Here is a 20801-nt window from a genome sequence, read left to right as displayed (position 1 = left end):
TGGCTAAGTCCCTTTTTCAGTCTGGATTTGATCTTCATCTGTGAAAGGAAGCAATTAGGTCAGATGATTGCCAAGGTTTCTTTTAGCTCAAACAACCTATGGTTCTATACTTTAAATTCTTAAAGATTTTGGAGAATATATCCAATTAGATTATTAAAAAATACATGAATAGGGGCAGCTATTGGCGCAGTGAATAGAGCACTGTGGAGTTAAGAGGACTGGAGTTCAAATGAAGCCTCAGATACTTGACTCTTAACTAGCTGTGTGTCTTTGGGCAACTTACTTCATCCCAATTACCTTGCCTTCCGCCTTCCAAAAATAAATGAATGAATGAATAAATAAAAATAAATGAAATACAAGATTAATAGATGACTGTGATATTAAAAGGTTTTTTTTCTAAGCCCAGTTGACTTGTATCGACCATTTCTTTGGGTAAAAACATTTAAAATTCATATTAAAATCCACAGCTCATTAGAATAGGTCATTTCTACTCAATGATGCTTAACATAATCAATTTCTTCGATAACCTAGGCAACCACTGACAATGCCCTGAGGTATAGGACTTGAGGTAATTCAGACAGAGGAGGTTGTTGCCAGAGATAAGCTGAAGTGGAGGAGAAATTGTATGGGAAAGGCACTGAGAAGCTTGACAAAAGATAAAAGAAGTGCTGAAATGGGAAAGATTTCCTCCAAACATGTATTTTACTTAGTTTTGTAAAGGGTTTGCCAGGTGGAAAAGTAATAGGAGAAAAGAAAAAGAGATATGCTACCTTGATTATTTTTAAAAAATAAGTTGTCACAGTAATTTAAGTATAATCTAAAAGAATAGAATTTTCAAAGAGATTTCTCTTCAATGGGAGAGAAACTTTGAAAGATTTTTTTTACCATATTTTTGTTTAATTTCAGTGGCATTTCACTTTCTTTTGGAAGGAAGTATCAGTATTTATATATACAAATAAAATAAAACTGTGACAATTTTAAATGTAGGTTAAGCATTTTAATATCTTTTAAGTATAACTTTAAGAGTTTTAGGATTTTTCCCGAAATTTAGACTTTGTTTAAAAAATGCAGAGTGTTTGTCATAACAGCATACAAAAGAACTTTCGGTAAATATTGATGAACTAAGGCAAAATGCCTCTGGGAAACAGATTCAATAGGCAAAATCATTTTTAAGTCAATGAGAAGCGTAAGCAAGACTGATCCACATAATTCTACTATCCAGAGTAAGTCAATTGGAAATATAAGTAAACAACCTGAATGAAATATAAAAACCCTTTATCCTTAACTAATTCGTTATAATTTATATGAGGATATTGTGAGGCAGGATTTTGTTTTGTTTTGTTCACTTCTTTCCATATTACTGTAGTACATTTGCACCATGGCTAACATTGGGGAGCATGGTCTATGGAAATGAGATTTTTGCACATTTGCTGATCAGGCCCAGAATCTGGAATTCTTGGAATGCTGCCTAAATTATTGAAAGGTGATTTTGTAGGACTTGAAATAGAATCAAGAGACTGGACAAGGGGAAAGTTTTAAGTACTATCACCATAGTATTTTAATCTAAGTATTTTGATCATTTATATTTCAGGTAAAGAAAAAAGAAAACATATTTGTACTGTTGTTAATTTAGAGAGAAAAAATAATAGTCTGAGACTGATCACAGACTGATACTTTTGGCCCAGGAAATGAACTCATGAAAAACTAAAAAATTTTAGAGTAGTTGCAATCTGAACAGCAAGGTAATAAAGTGAAAATATACCTTAGATATACAGTCAAAAGGCCTGAGTTCAAATCTAACCTTTGCCATTTACTAACTGTATATGCAGGGGCAAGTCACTTAACTTTCACCTAACTTCCCTGAGTTTCAGTTTCCTCTTATGTAAAATGAGATTTGAACCAGATTTTATCTGATACACCTTCCAGCTCTATAGGATTCTTTGAGTATCACTACAGGAAATATACAAACTGAAGGTATGATTTTCTGAGGTAAATACATTATTACCTCTTCCCTTTAATTACAAAGACAGTGTTTTATAAATCTTGAGTTTCTATAGAGGAATGAAGGATTATTATTAACTGGTTTTCATCTATATTGGGGTTCAGATATAAATAGTCCTGGGAAAAGTTACTATTTTATTATGTATACATACAGACATAAATACACGTATGCATATATAGATACATGTTTAATGTTCACTTGTACAAGTAAGTATAGTAAAATGATTTTTTTATAGTAGAGAATTAGGATGGAAGCTCATTCTTTGTAGATTCACTGAAAGGAACCTCAGCTCCTTTACAGTATAGCAGTCAGGAAAAACAGGGATGATACGTATTTTATCCTATTCCTTATTTTTTTTTTTTTTTTGCTTTTTTTTCTAATCCTTATTTTGGTATTTTTTTCTAGGTCTCTATACTTTTAAAGTGTTTTTTTTTGTTGTTATTCCATGCAGCTTGAAGATAATGGCATGCATTTAAAACATTGTTATTTAAGATTTTGTGGACAAGTAATCTATCCTAGCAATAGTGGATAACAGTTCTCTCTGTGAAAATTCTCTGCTTTCATTATAGATTAATGGTGGAGTCCTCAAGGATATTTTGTCATATGAGTCTTTGTCATCTGTTATTACATTCCTTTCATACCATCATCATTATTCGTCATTTCATTGGTTAGAAAACTCAGCAGTGTTGGGTGGGGTTGTGGGGTGAGGAGCAGAAGAAAAGGTCACATTAATGTGGAACTTTTGAGATATCCCCAAATGCAGAATTACAGAATACTAGAGAAGGTTGTGGTTACCTAGTACAAAGGTGTTAGAAATATAGCCCACCTGCCACAATCCCAAGAACCACATAAATTAGATTTTTAAAATTAAATAAAAATACAATAAAACATAGATAATATTATATTTTAAAACTAAGGGAATATGTGACCTGTAGAGATTCTTACATCCAGATTAATAGTTCCCATTTCTATTTGAGTTTGATGCCACTTTTGTAGTCCAACTCTCTCATTTTGTAGATGAAGAATTAAAGTCCCTAAAGGTAAAATGATTTGTTGAAGGTCATGGAGCTAGTTAAGTGGCAGGTAACATATTTAAAGTCAAGTTTTTTGATTCTAAGTCCAGTGCTATTTTTCCCATACTATCAGAGAAGGAGGGCTTTGAAGAAAGAACTAAGCTTGGAAGCCACTTGGACAAATAGTTCAATTCTGCTACCTCCTGGCATAAACCAATTCAATTCTAGGGGATCATGCAGGGCTAAACATAAGTACTGAGTATTGAAAATAATTGTCTCAAATCAAGAGGTAAGTTATGTCTGAAACAGAAAAGAATAATATTAAGGCATCTGTAATATTCATGCTGTACCTTTAATACAGGAACCTATGCTGGAATATGAGTATTTTGAGGCCTGAGTTCGTTCAGCAGGACTAATCTATTGCTTCTAATTTATGGAATGGAAAAGGAGATATGGAGTAGGAAAAAAAGGTAAAACACTAATAGATAGAAAAGAAAAGAAAGAAATATATGAGGTAAAACCATAGATTTTCAATAAAAGTATCTTCTGGAGCCCTTCAGAGAGGAACCTTCTATGGAATGATAAATCTGGCATTCAGCACTTCAGATGACATATTTTTTTTAGTGCTTTTCTATATTGCTTCACTCGATCCTCTCCATAACCAATCTGGAGGAGGAAATGTTTTTGCTATCAATTTATAGCTGGAGAGGTCAGGCTATTGAACAAGAAGTTATTGGCGTGGCTACGATTATGACCTACAACATCTCTTATGTTAGGCATTTTGGCCATGTTTATTCCATTGAATTATGCTCCCAATCCCATCTTATCCCAAGAGAAATGTGCTGGAACAATAAATCCCTTTACTTCAGGGAAAGAATTTGGAGGCATCTGCCTTTTTCACAGGCATATTGGAAATGCTTGTTTTTTAGGAAGAAAAGAGGGAAAAAATTAAATTCCATTGTTGGAAATGATTAAAAATTATTCTGGACCTTGAAGACATTTGACTTCAATTGTATCTTGATACTACTTTTAATTCAGATGAATAAGTGTCAGAACCTGGCAAGTTTTATTTAATACATGTTATCACACAACTTGGATAATCATAATTACATGGACAAGAAATAGAAAGCTATGCACATAAAGAGAGATTCCAAAATGTGACTGTTTAATTTTGAGCAGCTTTATTAAAAGAGAAGGATCTTAGAAAGATTTTTTTAGTAAATATTTATGCAAAACACTCATACTTGTATATTGCTCTTAGTTTATTTAGTTATACGTTAGTGCTTTCTTTCCATTGAGGAAAGGAAAATATATTAACTTGGGAGACAAAAATAAAGCATTATGAGGTCAGACGGGCTCTTAGGTATATTTTTAGGCCACCCACAGCCATGGTTTCTTGGAAAGTAAGCTGGACCTGAAAGCAAGGGAAAGCCTCATGGAACCCTTATTTTCTACTCTGCTATCTCATCAGCACCCAGAGGGAGTACAACTTCCTTTTTATGTTTTTTTTTAATTTATTTTTTCAATTACTTCTTAATTTTTTCTCCTGTACTGGGAAGAATATAGTTGAGATAGTTTTCTTCTTTCAGCTGCTAGGATTTAACTTTTGGGAAACTGACTTGTGTACAGACCTCCTTGTTCTAAGTTTATTTCTTTTCCTAGATCCATTTTAGTTATTTCTTTTTTATACTACCTTGAGTTATTTCTTCTAAGAAACTTTATGATGTTGGTTGGTAGGTAAGAGATATCATCCTATTTTCTCTGCTCTCCTTTTGTTATCTTGTAATAGCTTCAATTCTACCCTATTGATACATAATTGCTTTGAGTGATTATAAACAACTAGGTAGCTCAGTAGATAGATCCTGGAGCCAGGAAGATCTGAGTTAAAATCCTGCCTCAGACACTCAGTAGTTGTGTGAGCAAGTCACTTAACTTCTGTTTGTCTTAATTCACTAAAAAAGGAAATGACAAAACGCTTTAGTATCTTGCCAAGAAAACCCTATGGAGGACTGGCTTGTTGTGGTCCATGGGGTCACAAAGAATTGGATATGACTGAAAGGCTGAAAAACAACAAGTTATAGACAAGTAGGTAGCACAGTGATGTTAATGCTGGATTTTGAGTCAGGAAGACCTGAGTTCAAATTCTACTTCAAACACAAATTAATGAACTTCTCTCAGTCTCAGTTTCTTTATCTGTAAACTAAAAATAATAATTGTACTTGCCTCATAGGAATGCTGCAAGGATCAAATGAGATAACATATATAGAAAACTTTGTGAATGGTGAGTGTATTTATACTTATAAGTATGCCCACATACATGCATAAGCAAGCTATCACATATGTAAAGCACTTTGTAACCAACACTGTTAAACAGTCACGGATTCTCTAAAATTCTTTTAAGTTACTCCTAGGCTTAATTGTTTGAGACATTTTGGAGCATACAGCTAAGTCCCAATCAGTTAAGATAATTAATTCTTGAAGTATATTTAAATATGTGCTATTTGAAATTATATATAAGTAAAATAATTGTAATTGATTACAGTCTAATGAAGTGCAGATTCCAATAATATGACTACTTTATGGGATTTATTATCCATACTAATAGGAATGTATAACTGTTAAGTATTAACATCTAGTCTTTGCAAGACAATGAGGTACATTGTACCTTAGGACATCTGAGGAAGCTGGTTGAAATATTCTGCAAAGGTTGGAAATGAATTGTGTTTAGGCGAGGGATCTCCAGCATTATCCTAAGGTAGAATTTGTATGTTTTAAAACATTTCCTTAAAGACAGAAGATACTCTTTACAGGAGAAGTACCTCAAGTTGTTGACTTGTGCACGGCTGCACCTGACCCTAAGAATCCCATCCAGGTGTAAAAAGCACAGACCTCTTAGAATGAAATGATGAAATTTAATAACAATACATGCAAAGTCTTTTGGTTTCCTTGAAAATAAACAAATATTGGGACGGCTAGGTGACACAGTTAATAGAGCACTGGCCCTGGAGTCAGGAGGACCTGAGTTCAAATCCGGACTCAGACACTTAACACAAAAACTAGCTGTGTGATCCTTGGGCAAGTCACTTAACCCCAATTGCCATCCAAAAAGAAAAAAAAAAGAAAAGAAACAAACAAAAAGACCAATAACCATATAAATATAGGATAAATAAGTGATATCCAAAAAGAGAAGAGTCAATATGAAAAAAGACATAGGGTCGGGGATTAGTTTGACTATAAACTCAATATGAGGCAACTGTTTCAAAACAGCTGGTGTCATCTGAGGATGTATAAATATTAATATACTGTCTAGAATGAGGGAAATGGTGGTCCTATGTTGCTCTGCCCTGATCAAATCACATCCAAATACCATGTTATAGTATCTGGTTATGGGTAACACAGTTTAGATGGAATTATGACCAACTAGTGCATATTCAGAGAAAGGCAACCAGAATGATAAAAGATCATGAAACCAAATTATGTGAAGGTTGAAGAACTGGAGTTTCTTCTAATGGATAAGAGAAAGCTTTGGGTGGAAACTTGCATCAAATATTTGAAGAGCAGAGTACTTTACTTTAATTCAAGTAACAAATTATTACACTGTGTATGCAAGGCAACCTACTAAGCAAGCATTGGGGATACAAATAAATATGAATATAAGCATCTAGAGGACAGGGGCTATCTAGGAACAGGTTCCAGAAGACTAATTCCTATCTTAATGACTACTGTTTATATAATTAAAGACGGCAAATTTTCACTTCAAGATTTCAGGATTTAAACTTTATTTATTATACTATGACCATCAGTCCCTCACTGCCTTAGTAAAACATCTTCATGAACTATTGTGTTCACAAACATGTTCTGGTAATGAACTTCTCATAACTTATATAAGTTGTTCCTCCAAAAATAGACCTACAATCCATCTTTTCAACTGTACATAAATCTTTCCTAGCTTAGTAAAGTGGAAAGACTCCAGAGGAGATTAACCAGGAATGTAAAGAACCTGGAGTCTCTGTAATAGGAGAATTGATTTAAGGACTTTACCCAGAGGCAGAAGCTCAGAGGGCCCTATAGGGGTGCTAGATTTGTTCTATTTGGTCATAAAGGGAAGAAACACGAACAATGGGGAGAATTTGCAAAGAGGCAAGGTTAGTGTAAGCCAAGGATGATGCAGCTTTCCAGAGGACTGTTGCTGTGAACAACTTAAAGGTTCTGATCATGTAGTATAGTGAACTCTCTATTCAGCCGTAAACTTAAAGCAAAACATTCACAGAAACCAAAGTACAGAATTTACGATGTTATAATATAACAACTTATCAATAAAGTGGCCACAGAGTTTTCACCAAAGTGGCCACATAGTTTTAAATAAAAGATATCATTTAGTAAGTCTTTAAGTCAGTCATCCTTAAGGAACAAGCCTCCTTAAGGGACACAAAGAACAAAGTCAAAGTTCTCCACCTCTAGGTCACATTGTCTTAATCTCTTAGTCAAAAAGTCTTCTTTCTTCTTGATTGGAGATTAGTTTCCAATCATCCTTAACTCAATCATCAGTAAGAGGTACAAGTCACAAGAGTACACAGTTCTCCTACCCCCAGGCCTCAGTAAATCGTGATTTTCTCAATCAGCATTAAGTAACCAAGGAGAGGGCCTTTCATCTTTACTCCAGGCTGGCCTCCAAATTCCATGGTTCCTCTTCCAATGGTCCAGCTCCAGCCTGAATCTACCCAATTGTCACCTGGATTCAAAGATAGGCAGCTATCAGCTCCTGGTCCAGTTCCATATTGAAGCTCACAGTGTCCAGTCTACCTCAAGTCCTTTGCAGTTTCTGTTTCTGGGAAGACAAAGCTTAACGGAGCCACAAAAACATTCACATGCATTGATGGCACCATCATCAATTCACTATCTGCCTGTGAAATCAACACAGACACACCAACAAGGTCTGAGAACTCAACACACATCACCAGTACAGTCCCAGGACCTCTGAAACCCTCCTCCAGGACTTCTGCAAACAGACAACAAGAAAATCCTCTTTCAGTGCTTACAGAAAGGTACCAGGGCTTCTGCACAAAGTATTACAAACAAAAATCAACACAGACAGAACAGACAAACAGAGTGCTGGCCTCCTCAACCATCCTCCCTCTCAGTTCTGCTCTTTCCCAGCTTGGGCTTCTCCTTATATCTGGTCATTAGCTCCTCCCTGTTCTGCCCCTTCTTGTTGCATCAGCAAGTTCCTTCTCCTGTGGGTTCCACAAGTTCTGTTTCTTAACAAAGACTTCATATAATCATGGGCAAGGCTCAAAAGAAACTTGAATTGAAATAAGTTGCTAAGTACTTCTTTGATTGACATTACACTTAGGCATGATGTAAGGAAATAAACAATAACAATAAATAAACAAAAAAAAGCAAACATTAAAAATTAGAGTTAGTTATCTAAAGCAGAATGGACTGCCTTGGAAGGGATGCTCTTAAATATCAGTCTTCAGGTAGAGCCTGAATAATCATTTACTGGGTGTGTTGTATGAGAAGTTTTATGGGAGGAATAAGAAACAGCCTGGATAAATGCAGAGGTACTTTTTGACTCTACAAGTCTCTGGTCCTGTGGTAGGTGTTTCTAGAGTGATACTTTGTACGTATAGTGTCCACTGCATGATAAGATATGACTTTAGTAGAAGCTACCTCCACACTGCAAATAAAATGTAGCAAGTCAGAGGTCTTATTTTTCCTAAAGCAAGTCTATAGGTATCAAAAATAAAATTCCATTTGAATCATCAGATTCTGCAGTAGATAGAGCATTGTACACAGGGTCAGGAAGACCTCAATTCAAATCTAGTTTCAGACACATTATCTGTGTGACCTTGAGCAAGTTACTTAACTTCTGCCTAAATTTCCTCTTCTGTAAAAAGGAGGATATAGGACAGAATCAAGATGGTGGAGTAGAAACAGGACTTCCGCAGGGCTCCAGCTCTCATGTCCTCCAATTCATATAAAAGGTGACTGTGAACAAACTTTGCAGCTACAGAACATGCAAAGTGACAGAGAGACGCTAACCTCAAGCTGAGAACAGCCCAGAAGGCCAGCAGGGAGGAGCCAGTGTAGCATTTTGGGAGCCAACCCAAGCCCCACTCAAGCCCGAGGATTTAGCCGCATAGCAGGCCTGACGAGCCACCAGCTAGAGGGACTTCAGATCACTAGCAACTGTGGCGAATTCCAGAATTATCAACATATAGATGCTAAGGACAAAGTGAGAGGTCAGTGCAGTGTGGACTTTGGAATCCTGTAGTTGGGAGTGCGGTAGGCCTCTGCCCCTGGGGCAAGAAGCCACTGAGGCACCGGGCCGTACAGCCTCCCCCACATAGCAGCTTCAGCTCCTGGCCTGCAGAGGGTAAGGGAAGCAAGCAACCAGTCTGAAGGGTGATCGCTCTTGCTTTAACCTGATTGGATCTGGATTGCTGTCTAGGGTGGAGGTCCTGGGATGTGTGACCAGCTTGCCAGAGTGTATGGAGGTTTCAGAGAAGGCACCCAACTAATACCTTTGGCAGCTGAGAAAACCCCAGCCTTTGCTTTAAAGTTCTCCTGTCTGGTAGCAGCGTCCTACTCTGGCAAAAAGCCCAAAAGTCAAGCAATTGAGTGGCAACATGAGCCAACAAGGGAAGCAAAATAAACAGAGCAACCCAACTTTGCACCCTATTTTGGGGACAAAAAGGATCAAAGCATGGAACAGGAGGAAGACAGTAAAGTCAGAACTCCTGCACCAAAAGCTTCAAAGAAAAATACGAGCTGGTTACAGGCCATAGAGGACCTTAAGAAGAATTGTGAAAAGTAAATAAGAGAAGTGGAGGAAAAATTGGGAAAAGAAATGAGAATGAGGCAACAAAATTATGAAATGAGTGTCAACACCTTAGAAAATAGACTAACTCAAATGGCAAAAGATGCTCAAAAAGGCAATGAGGGGAAGAATGCCTTAAAAAGCCAAATTTGCCAGATAGAAAAAGAATCTCAAAAGCTCACTGAAGAGAATCATTCCTTCAGAATTAGATTGGAGCAAATGGAAGTTAGTGAATTTATGAGAAATCAAGATACTATTAAACAGATCCAAACAAATGAAAAATTAGAAGGCAATGTGAAATATCTCATTGGGAAAACCACTGACCTGGAAAATAGATCCAGGAGAGATAATTTAAAAAAATTATTGGACTACCTGAAAGCCATAATCGAAAAAAAGAACATAGAAATCATCCTTCAATAAATTCTCAAGGAAAACTGCCCTGATGTTTTAGAACTAGAGGGCAAAACAGAAGTTGAAAGAATCCACCAATCACCTCCTAAAAAAGATCCCAAAAAGAAAACTCCTAGGAATATTAAAGCCAAGTTATGGACTTCCCAAATCAAGAAGAAAATATTACAAGCAGCCAGGAAGAAACAATTTTAATACTGTGGAAACATAATCAGGATAACACAGGATCTGGCAGCTTCTACACTGAAGGATCGAAGGGCTTGGAATATGATGTTCCAGAGGTCAAAGGAGCTGGAATTAAAACCTAGAATCACCTACCCAGCAAAACTGAGTATCATGTTTCAGGGGAAAATATGGTCATTCCATGGAATCTCTAGAGGACTTTCAAGCATTCTTGATGAAAAAAACCAGAGTTGAATAGAAAATGTGACATTCAGATACAAGAAGCAAAAGTAGCATGAGAAGGTAAACAGGGAAAAGAAATTATAAGGAATTTGTCAGAGTATAACTATTTACATCCCTACGTAGAAAAACAATAATTGTAATGTATGAAACTTTTCTTCATATGAGAATAGTTGAAGGGAATAGAAAACTGTATATTTATGTATACATACCGGTACATATATGTCTGTATAGGAGGGTATATGGGCATATGAATACATATGTGAATGTGTGTATATATGTGTACAGGTATCCATAGATAGAGGGCACAGGACCAATTTAATAAGAAGGGATGATACTTAAAAGGTGAAATTAAGAGGTGAGAGAGGAATATAATGAGAGGACATGGGGAGAGACAGAATGGGGTAAACTTTCTCATATAGAAGTGGCAAGGGAAAAAGGTTACAATGGAGGGGAAGAACAGGAAACAAAAGGGAATGGATCAACCTTATTCCCATTGAATTTGGCTTATTGAGGGAATGACATACACACTAAATACGGTATCTCACCCTATAGGAGAGTATGGGGGAAGGGGATGAGAGAGGGGATGATGGAAAGGTGGGTAGGCTGGGGGGGAGGGAAGTTGGAAGCACCTACTTTTGAAAAGGCACAGGATCAAAGTAGAGAATAGAACAAGTGGGAGGTGGGATAAGAGGGAAGGAAATATAGTCAATCTTTCACAACATATCCACTATGGAAATGTTTTGCATAGCTACACATGTACAACCTATACTGAATTGCTTATCTTCCCAGTAAGGGTGGGTGACAAGGGTGAAAGGGAATAAATCTGGAATTCAAAGTTTTAAAATCAAATATTAAAAACATATATATATATATATATACTATTATTAATATTATTTTATATGTAACTGGGAAATAAGACATACAGGCACTGGGGCATAGAGATCTACAGTTCCCTACTAGAAAATTGGAGGGAGGGGGTATGGGAGAAGATATGGGAGAGCAGATTGGAGGAGGGGATATTTTGGGGTGGTGGGTAGGAGAAAATCAGGGAGAAAATTTGTAACTCAAAATCTTGCAGAAATGAATGATGTAAACTAGAAGTTAATAAAGCATTTGATTTAAAAAGGGGGGGGAAGGGACAGCCAGGTGGCACAGTGAGTAAGAGCACCGCCCCTAGAGTCGGGAGACCTGGGTTCAGTTCTGGCCTCAGATACTCGGCACCCACAAAAAAATAACTGGTCATGTAACCTTGAGCAAGTTACTTAACCCTGATTGCTTCAAAAAATAAAAATAAATAAAAGGTGGAAATGATAGCACCTGTCTCGTGTTTATTTTGAAGATAAAATAATATTAGTAGAGGGCTTTGTAAACCTTAAAGTTTCACCAACACCACCACTACTACACTACTACTACCTTTACTGCCACTAATATTACTATCACCACTTCTACCACTACCACCACCACCAGTACTAATACTACTACTACTACTTCTACCACTACCACCACCACCAGTACTAGTATTACTAGTACTACTTCTACTACTACTATTGTGTAATTACAGTGGGTTAGGTCTGTTTTGAAAAGATAACTGAGTTTTATATATATATATGGAGAGAGAGAGAGAGAGAGAGAGAGAGAGAGAGAGAGAGAGAGAGAGAGAGAGAGAGAATTTTCCCCCAAGCTATTGTCCCTGTGATGATTTTGATGTATCTCAAAGAACAAAGTATCTAGAAAATTAGAAGAGTTCACTATCTTTAAAGAATTTTTATAGCTGACAAAACTCCCCCCACAGATATAGTTTCTTGGATTATGGCTAACTAATTTTGTGAGTAACTAAAACTTCCATTCCTAGGATCAAAGAACCAGGAAGAATGTATATGGCCCAAAAGGACATATGCATTTCAGACTAGCCCTGTGAAAAATTATGAAGGAAGCAAAATTTGACTTTAGCATGTTCTGCTGTTTCCTCATTCTTCTCCCCTAGGTGTCAATCCTGTGTTCTATTTCTATGTTAATTTGATCCTCACAGGGCCTTGAACATGAAAAGAAGCAGCAGAGTAGAATATAGTGTGGGCTCCAGAATCAAGAACAGTTTCAGACAGCTCTTCTGGAGCTTAATAGCTATCTGAAATCAACAATATCACTTAAACATTGTAAATCTCAGTTTCCTCATCTGTAAAATGTCGATAACAGTACTTGATTATTGAGTTTTTGTGATATCCAAAGGAGATCATACATGTAAAGTGATTCACAAAACTTAAGGTACCATATCTATAAACATAAGTTATTAGCATTATTACATTTTGTTTCCCATAAAAGCAAGTTAAAGCTTAAAGCGTCATTTCTCGTGAAGTACTGCATTTTATTCTTAAATTTTTGAAAATTGGAAAAAATGAAAACTTTCAATATTATTTCCCACTTTCTGAAATGAATATACAGTGGTGGAATTTCAGGCTACATGGTAGGTGATTAGGGTGCTGTGAAAGTATTATCGTCATCATCATCATCACAAATAACTAGCAGTTATATAGTGCTTAAAGGTTTATAAGCACTTTTCATACATGATCTCATTTGAACGTCACCATAGTCCTAGGAGGTTATTCCTATTATTATCCACATTTTACAGGAGGAAATGTAGGCATATAGAGAACAAGTGATTTGCCCATGGTTACACAGCTAGTGAGTCTGAGATGCTGTATTTGAATTCAGGTCTTCTTAACTCCAGGTCCAGCCAATGTGACATCTAGTTGCCTATCTATCTCTAATAGGCATGTAGGAATAGAAGTAGAGGTGGGAGATCTTTTGTTTCCCCCTCACACATGGCTATAGGTATGAAAAGTAAAGTGGCATTTGAGTCACTGGGTGTCATAATAGAGCACTGTTAATAAAGTTGGGAAGACCTGAGTTCAAATGTGGACAAATCATTTAACTTCCATCTGCCTCAATTTCCTCATCTCTAAAGTGGTGATAACAAATTTTCATAAAGCTAATTCTACGTATATCATCATTGTGTTTCCATATCTGACAAAATTTTCTAAACAATTACTAGATATCTTCAGGAATGGAAACGTTAACGTTATAATGTTTGCCAATTCATAAAATAGTTCACATATAAAACCTGGTTGGTAATCCTCAAAGAATCTAATACATAGAAATAGGAAGTAATGACTGCTATTTATCAATGCTGTAGTTTATTTATTATTATTATTTTTTACTTCTAACATGCACGTAGGCTATTACAATGCTAGCTAATCCAATAGCTGTTTCACAGATCTTACAATAAATTTGAGGTCATATCAACAGCCAATCCAAGGTCTAATAATCTGCCAGTGGATTACAGAATCTAGGCTAACAAAGAAGTATCCAACAAGAATGCTGAGGACACAGACTCTCCTGGAGATTTCTAAAAATTCTGGAAAGGATATGGGGTTTTCAACACATTTATTTTCTTCTGGGTTAAAGAGTATGTCAGGAGTTTGAAGAAGCAGGTTTTCTTCCCTCATCCAGAGATACCATGCTCCATGGTATCCCTCACCTGCAGAGAAACTCAGTGGGAACCCACAAAGAGAATATAGCTCTATAATATATTACTCCCCATCATACATGCTATGGTCCAGTCAAACAACTCCTCTCACTATTCCTTATACAAGAGACTCCTCCTCCTATGTCTGAAACTTGGTGTCAGCTATCCCCTAAGCCTGGACAATTTGTTAGAATTCCAATCTTTCTCCACAGCTCAGGTCAGATGCAACATTCAACGAGATAAACTTATTGATCTCCCCAGGTGTTAATGCCACCCCCACACCAGATTACTTTTTAAAAAATGCTTTATTGATTGATGTATATTGTCTTTATAGGGGCGGTTAGGTGATAGAGTGCCAGGTTGGAGTCACAAAGACCTGAGTTCAAACTCAGTTTTAGACAGGTACTAGTAGTTCAAATGTTAGAATATTTTTAAAAGTTATCAAAATATTTTTCTCTTTTTTATTTTTTAGGTTACATCAATCATTTCCACAAGATTTTGAGTTACACATTTTCTTCCCATTTTTCCCCTACCCACCACCACAAAACAGCGATCCCAATGAACATCCCCTCCCCCAATCTGCTCTTTCCCATATCTTCCCCCATTCCCCTTCCGACTTTCCGTAGGGCATGTTGGATTTCTATGCCTCAGAAACAATATTTTATTTCCTAGTTGCATGTAAAATAATAATATATATATTTAAACATTTGATTTTAAAACTTTGAATTAAAGATTCTTTCCCTTCCTCCCTCATCACCCACCCTTACTGGGAAGATAAGCAATACAATATAGGTTGTACATGTGTAGCTATGCAAAACATATAACGGATATATTGTGAAAGACTGACTACATTTCCCTCCATCCTATCCCGCCCCCCACTTGTTCTATTATCTACTCTGATCCTGTTCCTTTTCAATAGTGTGTACTTCCAAATTCCCTCCCTGCCCCAGCCTGCCCTCCCTTCCATCATCTCCCCTCTCATCCCCTTCCCCCCCTACTCTTCTGTAGGGTGAGATACCCTATTTAGTGTGTATGTCATTCCCTCCCTAAGCCAAATTCAATGAGAATAAGGTTGACTCATTCTCTTTTGCCTTGCTGTTCTTCCCCTCCATTGTAACAGTTTTCCCTTGCCTCTTCTATATAATTTACCCCCTTCTGTCTCTCTCCATCTCTTCTCATTATATTCCTCTCTCAGTTCTTAATTTCACCTTTTAAGTATCATCCCTTCTTATTAAAATGGTCCTGTGCCCTCTCTATGTATACATGTACACATATATACACAAACTCAAATATGTATTCATACTCTAATATACCATCCTATATAGACATATATGTATGTATACATATATATACATATACATATATATATACACATTACTATTCTCTTCAACTATTCTCATACTGAGAAAAGTTTCATAAGTTACACTTATCATTTTTCCATTTATGAATGTAAATAGTTCAACTTTGATAAGTTGCTTTTCAGATGCACAGGCAGGCTTGGAAGGGGCCTGATCGATTCGAAGGACAAGTCTTCCCACCAACCACAAGGGCCACTACCAGGCCTATCACCAAAGAGCTGGGACTGGAAAGAGCAAGGTAAGAAGCAAATACAGGGGCCCCTGTCCCGGACAGCAAACACTCCTGGGGCTACCACTTCGTAGCCCAGAAACTTTAAAAAAAGTCCCTTTCAGTACCTCCAAAGACCAAGATGACAGAGTGAACCTCAATTGCTCCAAACGCCCCCTCTGACCCTGAAAACATCTTAACTCTTGCCCCAGGGCAAAAACCTCTATAGTAAAAGCTTGGGATCCCTAGAAAAAGGGCGTGGCTAGGGCCCAGCCTCAAAATGGGTAGAAAGCACACTACAAAGACAAAGACCTGGAGTCCTACTATCATGAGAGGGAGGAACCAAACTCAGAGGGAGACAATGTGGATTCCACACCCACAGCTAAAACATAAACAGGGAATGGGTCCCAAGCACAGAAAGCTCTCCTAGATAAGATCAAAAGGAACTTTGAAATCAAAATGAGAGATATAGAAGACAAAATGAATAATTCTCTCAAAACCAAAATAGCAGAATTAGAAAAAACATTATAGTGAGGAGAATATCTCTAAAAAGAAAAGTGTATGATGTTACTTATGATTTCTTTACCCTGTTTACCTTCTCAAGCTTCTCCTGTTTCTAATGTCTGAATGTCAACTTTTCTATTCAACTCTGCTTTTTCATCAAAAATGCTTGAAAGTGAGGGGCAGAGTCAAGATGGCAGAATAAGCAGGACCTCCCTGCTGCTCCGGCTTCCATCTTCCCCAATCCATGTAAAAATGGGACTCTAAACAAACTCTGGAGCTGCAGAACCCACAAAATGACACAGAGAAGATAAACTCCTGCTGAGGACAGCAGGGCAGGCCTGCAGGAATGAGCCAGCAAAATACTCCGGGAGCCTAGCCCAGCCCCACACTGAGGCGAGCCCCAGGGCATGCCTGACCAGCAGCCAGAGGACTCCAGATCAGCAGCTGTGGCCATTTCCAGATTTATCAACACATACACGCAAAGGACAGCGAGAGGTCAGTGCAGTCTGGACTTTGGGACCCATTAAGTGGAAGTGCTTGGCTTTTGCCCCTGGGGCGAGAAGCCTCTGAGATGCAGGCACAGCCAGCGATCACTATGTGGCAGCTTCAACCCCTAGCCTGCAGAGGGTAGGGGGACCAAGTACCAGTCTGAGGGGTAATTGCTCTTGCTTTAAGATCTTGGATCTGGAATGCAGTCTAGGGTGGAGGTCCTGGAGTGTGTGTCCAGCTTGCCAGAGCATGTGGAGCCCTCAGAGAGGGCATCAAACTAATAACTCTGGCAGCTGAGAAAACCTCAGCGTTTGGGATGAAATCTCCCCTGTCTGGTGGCAAAGTCCTACGGTGGCAAAAGGTCAAGTGACTGAGGGGTGACATGACCTGGCAAAGAAAACAAAGGAGACAGAAGATTCCAACATTAGACTCCTATTCTGGGGACAAAAAGGAGCAAAGCATGGAACAGGAGGAAGAGAGTGAAGTCAGAACTCCTGTACCAAAAGGTTTAAAGGAAAATATGAGCTGGTTACAGGCCATAGAGGACCTTAAGAAGCAGGTAAGAGAAGTAGAGGAAAAACTAGGTAGAGAAATGAGAACAATGCAAGAAAATTATGAAATGAGAGTCAACAGCCTGACTGAGGAAAATAACACCTTAAAAAACAGACTAACTCAAATGGCAAAAGAGGCTCAAAAAGGAAATGAGGAGAAGAATGCCTTAAAAAGCCGAATTCGCCAGATGGAAAAAGAATCTCAAAAGCTCAATGAGGACAATCATTGCTTCAGAATTAGATTGGAGCAAATGGAAGCTAATGACTTTATGAGAAATCAAGATGCTGTTAAACAGATCCATACAAATGAAAGAATAGAAGGCAATGTGAAATATCTCATGGAAAGAACCACTGACCTGGAGAATAGATCCAGGAGAGATGATTTTAAAATTATTGGACTACTTGAAAGCCATGATCAATGTAAGAACCTAGAAATCATCCTCCAGGAAGTTCTCAAAGAAAACTGCCCTGATGTTTTAGAACCAGAGGGCAAAATAGAGGTTGAAAGAATCCACCGATCACCTCCTGTAAAAGATCCCAAAAAGAAAACTCCTAGGAACGTTATAGCCAGGTTCTGGAATTCCCAGATTAAGGAGAGAATATTACAAGAAGACAGGAAGAAGCAATTTGAATATTGTGGAAACACAATCAGGATAACCAAGGATCTGGCAGCTTCTACACTGAGGGATTGAAGGACTTGGAATATGATATTCTAGAGGTCAAAGGAGCTGGGATTAAAACCAAGAGTCACCTACCCAGAAAAACTGAGTATCATGTTTCAGGGGAAAATATTGTCATTCAATGTAATAGAGGACTTTCAAGCATTCTTGCTGAAAAAAAACAGAGTTGAACAGAAAATCAGACTTTCAGATACAAGAAGCAAGAGAAGCATGAGAAGGTAAACAGGGAAAAGGAATCATAAGGAACTTATTAAAATTGAACTATTAACATTCCTACATGGAAAAACAATAAGTAACTTATGAAACTTTTCTCAGTAGTTGAAGGGAATAGAAATATATATATATATATGTCTGTATATGAGGGTATATGGGCATATGAATTCATATGTGAATGTGTGTATACATATTTATAGGTATACATAGTGGGCACAGGACCAATTTAACAGGAAGGGATGATACTTAAAAGTTGAAATTAAGAGGTGAGAGGGGAATATAATGAGAGGAGATGGGGAGAGACAGAATGTGGTAAAGTATCTCATATAGAAGATGCAAGGGAAAATGGTTACAATGGAGGGGAAGAATAGGAAGGCAAAAGGGAATGGGTCAATCTTATTCCCATTGAATTTGGCTTGAGTAGGGAATGAAATACACACTAAATAGGGTATCTCACCTTCCAGGAGAGTAGGGGGGGAAGGGGATGAGAGGGGGGATGATGGAAGGGAGGACAGGCTGGGGGGGAGGGAAGTTGGAAGCACCCACTTTTGAAAAGGGATGGGATCAAAGTAGAGAATAAAACAAGTGGGAGGTGGGACAGGAGGGAGGGAAATATAGTCAGTCTTTTGCAATATATCTACTAGGTTATTGTTTTGCATTAGCCACTCATGTACAACCTATACTGAACTGCTTATCTTCCCAGTAATGGTGGTGGAAAAGGGAGGAAGGGAATGAATCTGGAATTCAAAGTTTTAAAATCAAATATTCATGTATATATATATATATATATCATATATATATGTATACACTATTATTAATATTATTTTACATGTAATTGGGATATAAGATATACAGGCACTGGGAGTAATGCCAAGCAAAGGTAACTTCCCAAGGTTCAAAATACCAGCATAGGTGCTCTCCATTTTATTTAGTGACAAATTAAGAACAGAGAGAATCAACATATAGCATAATTCAAAATACAGCATTTACCAAGTGTGATTTAATCAAGTACTACCCCACCCCTGGACATTACATTCATTTAGTCCATCACAAAGCCCCTCTTCTCAAATGGAGATTAGTTTCCAATCATAAGTAAAGTATATTCATTTGTTCAATCACAGAGCACAAAAAGGTCAAAAGTTCCCCACCCTTGGATCACAATTGAATCTACCCCAGAGTTACAACAAGCTTAAGCACAGCATTTAATACCCAAATGGAGGTTTTTTCTTCATCTTGACATGAAGCAACTTCTCAGCAATCTTTGTTCCTGGGGAGACAAAGCTTAGCAAGGCCACAAGATACATTGCCAGTGTCTTCATTAATTCATTGTATGTCTGCAGAACAGTCCTAGGACCCCTCAAAACATTAGCAAAACCCTCTTCCAGTATTTCTGTAAACATACAACAAGAAAATCCTCCTTCAGGGCTTCTGAACCAACATCAAGGTTCCAAGCCCTCTGCAACAACAGCACTGTCCTTCACCAGTGGACAGAATTCACTCTCTGTCTGCAGAACAGTCTCAGGAGCTCTGAACCAACAGCAAGGTTCCAAGGCCTCTGCAACAACAGGACTCTCTTTCACCCATGGACAAATCTGGCAAAACAACATCAAAACAGACAGACAAAGTACCAGCATAACAGACATGTCTCCTCAGTCCTTGGCAACTCTGGGTGGCAGCTGTCAAAAGTCCTGGGCAATTCAAACTGGCCCTCAGCAATCCTCTCAGTCTCTCTCTGGCTCCAAGGTGCTGCTTCCAAAAAGTTCTTCTGCCTCTCTCTTTTCTTGTGTCTCTCTAAATTTATGTCACTAGCTCCTCCCAGTTCATCCCTCTCTTTTCACGTCACCAAGTCCATCCCACAAGTGGGATTCACAATCTCTGGGTTTTAACACAATCAATTTGAAAACCAAACCAATACAGGGGGATCTTTATATTCCATTACTATTACACTGGGGCACAGAGATCCACTGGAAAAGTTGAGAGGGGTATGGGAGAAAATATGGGAGAGAGCAGATTAGAGGAGGGGATATTTTGTGAGACTGCTATTTTGGGGTGGTGGGTAGGGGAAAAACAGGAGAAAATTTGTAACTCAAAATATGTTGGAAATGAATGATGTAAATCAGAAGTTAATCAAGCATTTGATAAATGAAAAAAAAAATAAAATATTTGGCCAAAAAAAAAGAAAAACTTCAAGGAAAATAACAACAACATAAATATATTAAATTCTCATTTTGTGCAAAGAATGAAAGCCTGCTGTAGTGAATAGAGAATTGACTTCACAGTGAAAAAGAACTGAGTTCAAGTCCTGACTCTGACACATACTGCATATGTGAATCTGGGCAAGGCAATTAAGTACTAATGGCTTTAGACAATTCTTTAGGACTTTAAACTTCCCCTGTGCCTGCCCCCTTTTCCCCCTCCCCCACCCAGTTCCCCAACAAAAAGGTGCTCCCTTGGGTGATAAATGAAGTTTCTTTAGCTGGAAATTCCCAATACTAATGAAATCACATGTTCACTTCCTGTTCCTATCTCTACTTTGTTAGATGTTAAGTAAAAAAAGAAAAAAAAAAGAAAAAGAAAATAATCCTAGCTCTCAAGAAAGTTACATTCTTGGCATTTTCAAGTGG

General features: G+C 37.7%; 1 long non-coding RNA gene across 1 annotated transcript in view; it reads left to right on the top strand.

Moving 5' to 3' along the window:
• LOC138164084 (uncharacterized) overlaps nucleotides 1-20314 on the top strand; it is a 45420-nt gene extending 25106 nt beyond the window's left edge. Inside the window, exons 4-6 of the long non-coding RNA XR_011168989.1 lie at nucleotides 5246-5296; nucleotides 15658-15770; nucleotides 19299-20314. This is a non-coding gene — a long non-coding RNA (uncharacterized lncRNA). The remainder of the gene's footprint in view (nucleotides 1-5245; nucleotides 5297-15657; nucleotides 15771-19298) is intronic.
• The last annotated feature ends 487 nt before the right edge of the window (nucleotides 20315-20801 follow it).

This window comes from Petaurus breviceps, unplaced genomic scaffold, assembly GCF_028583685.1.
Source record: "Petaurus breviceps papuanus isolate PSGF00001 unplaced genomic scaffold, PetGlider_PUasm1.0 189, whole genome shotgun sequence".
Taxonomy (NCBI): Eukaryota; Metazoa; Chordata; class Mammalia; order Diprotodontia; family Petauridae; genus Petaurus; species Petaurus breviceps.
The sequence above is the reverse complement of the archived record's forward strand: the minus strand, read 5'-3'. Positions and strand labels throughout refer to the sequence as shown.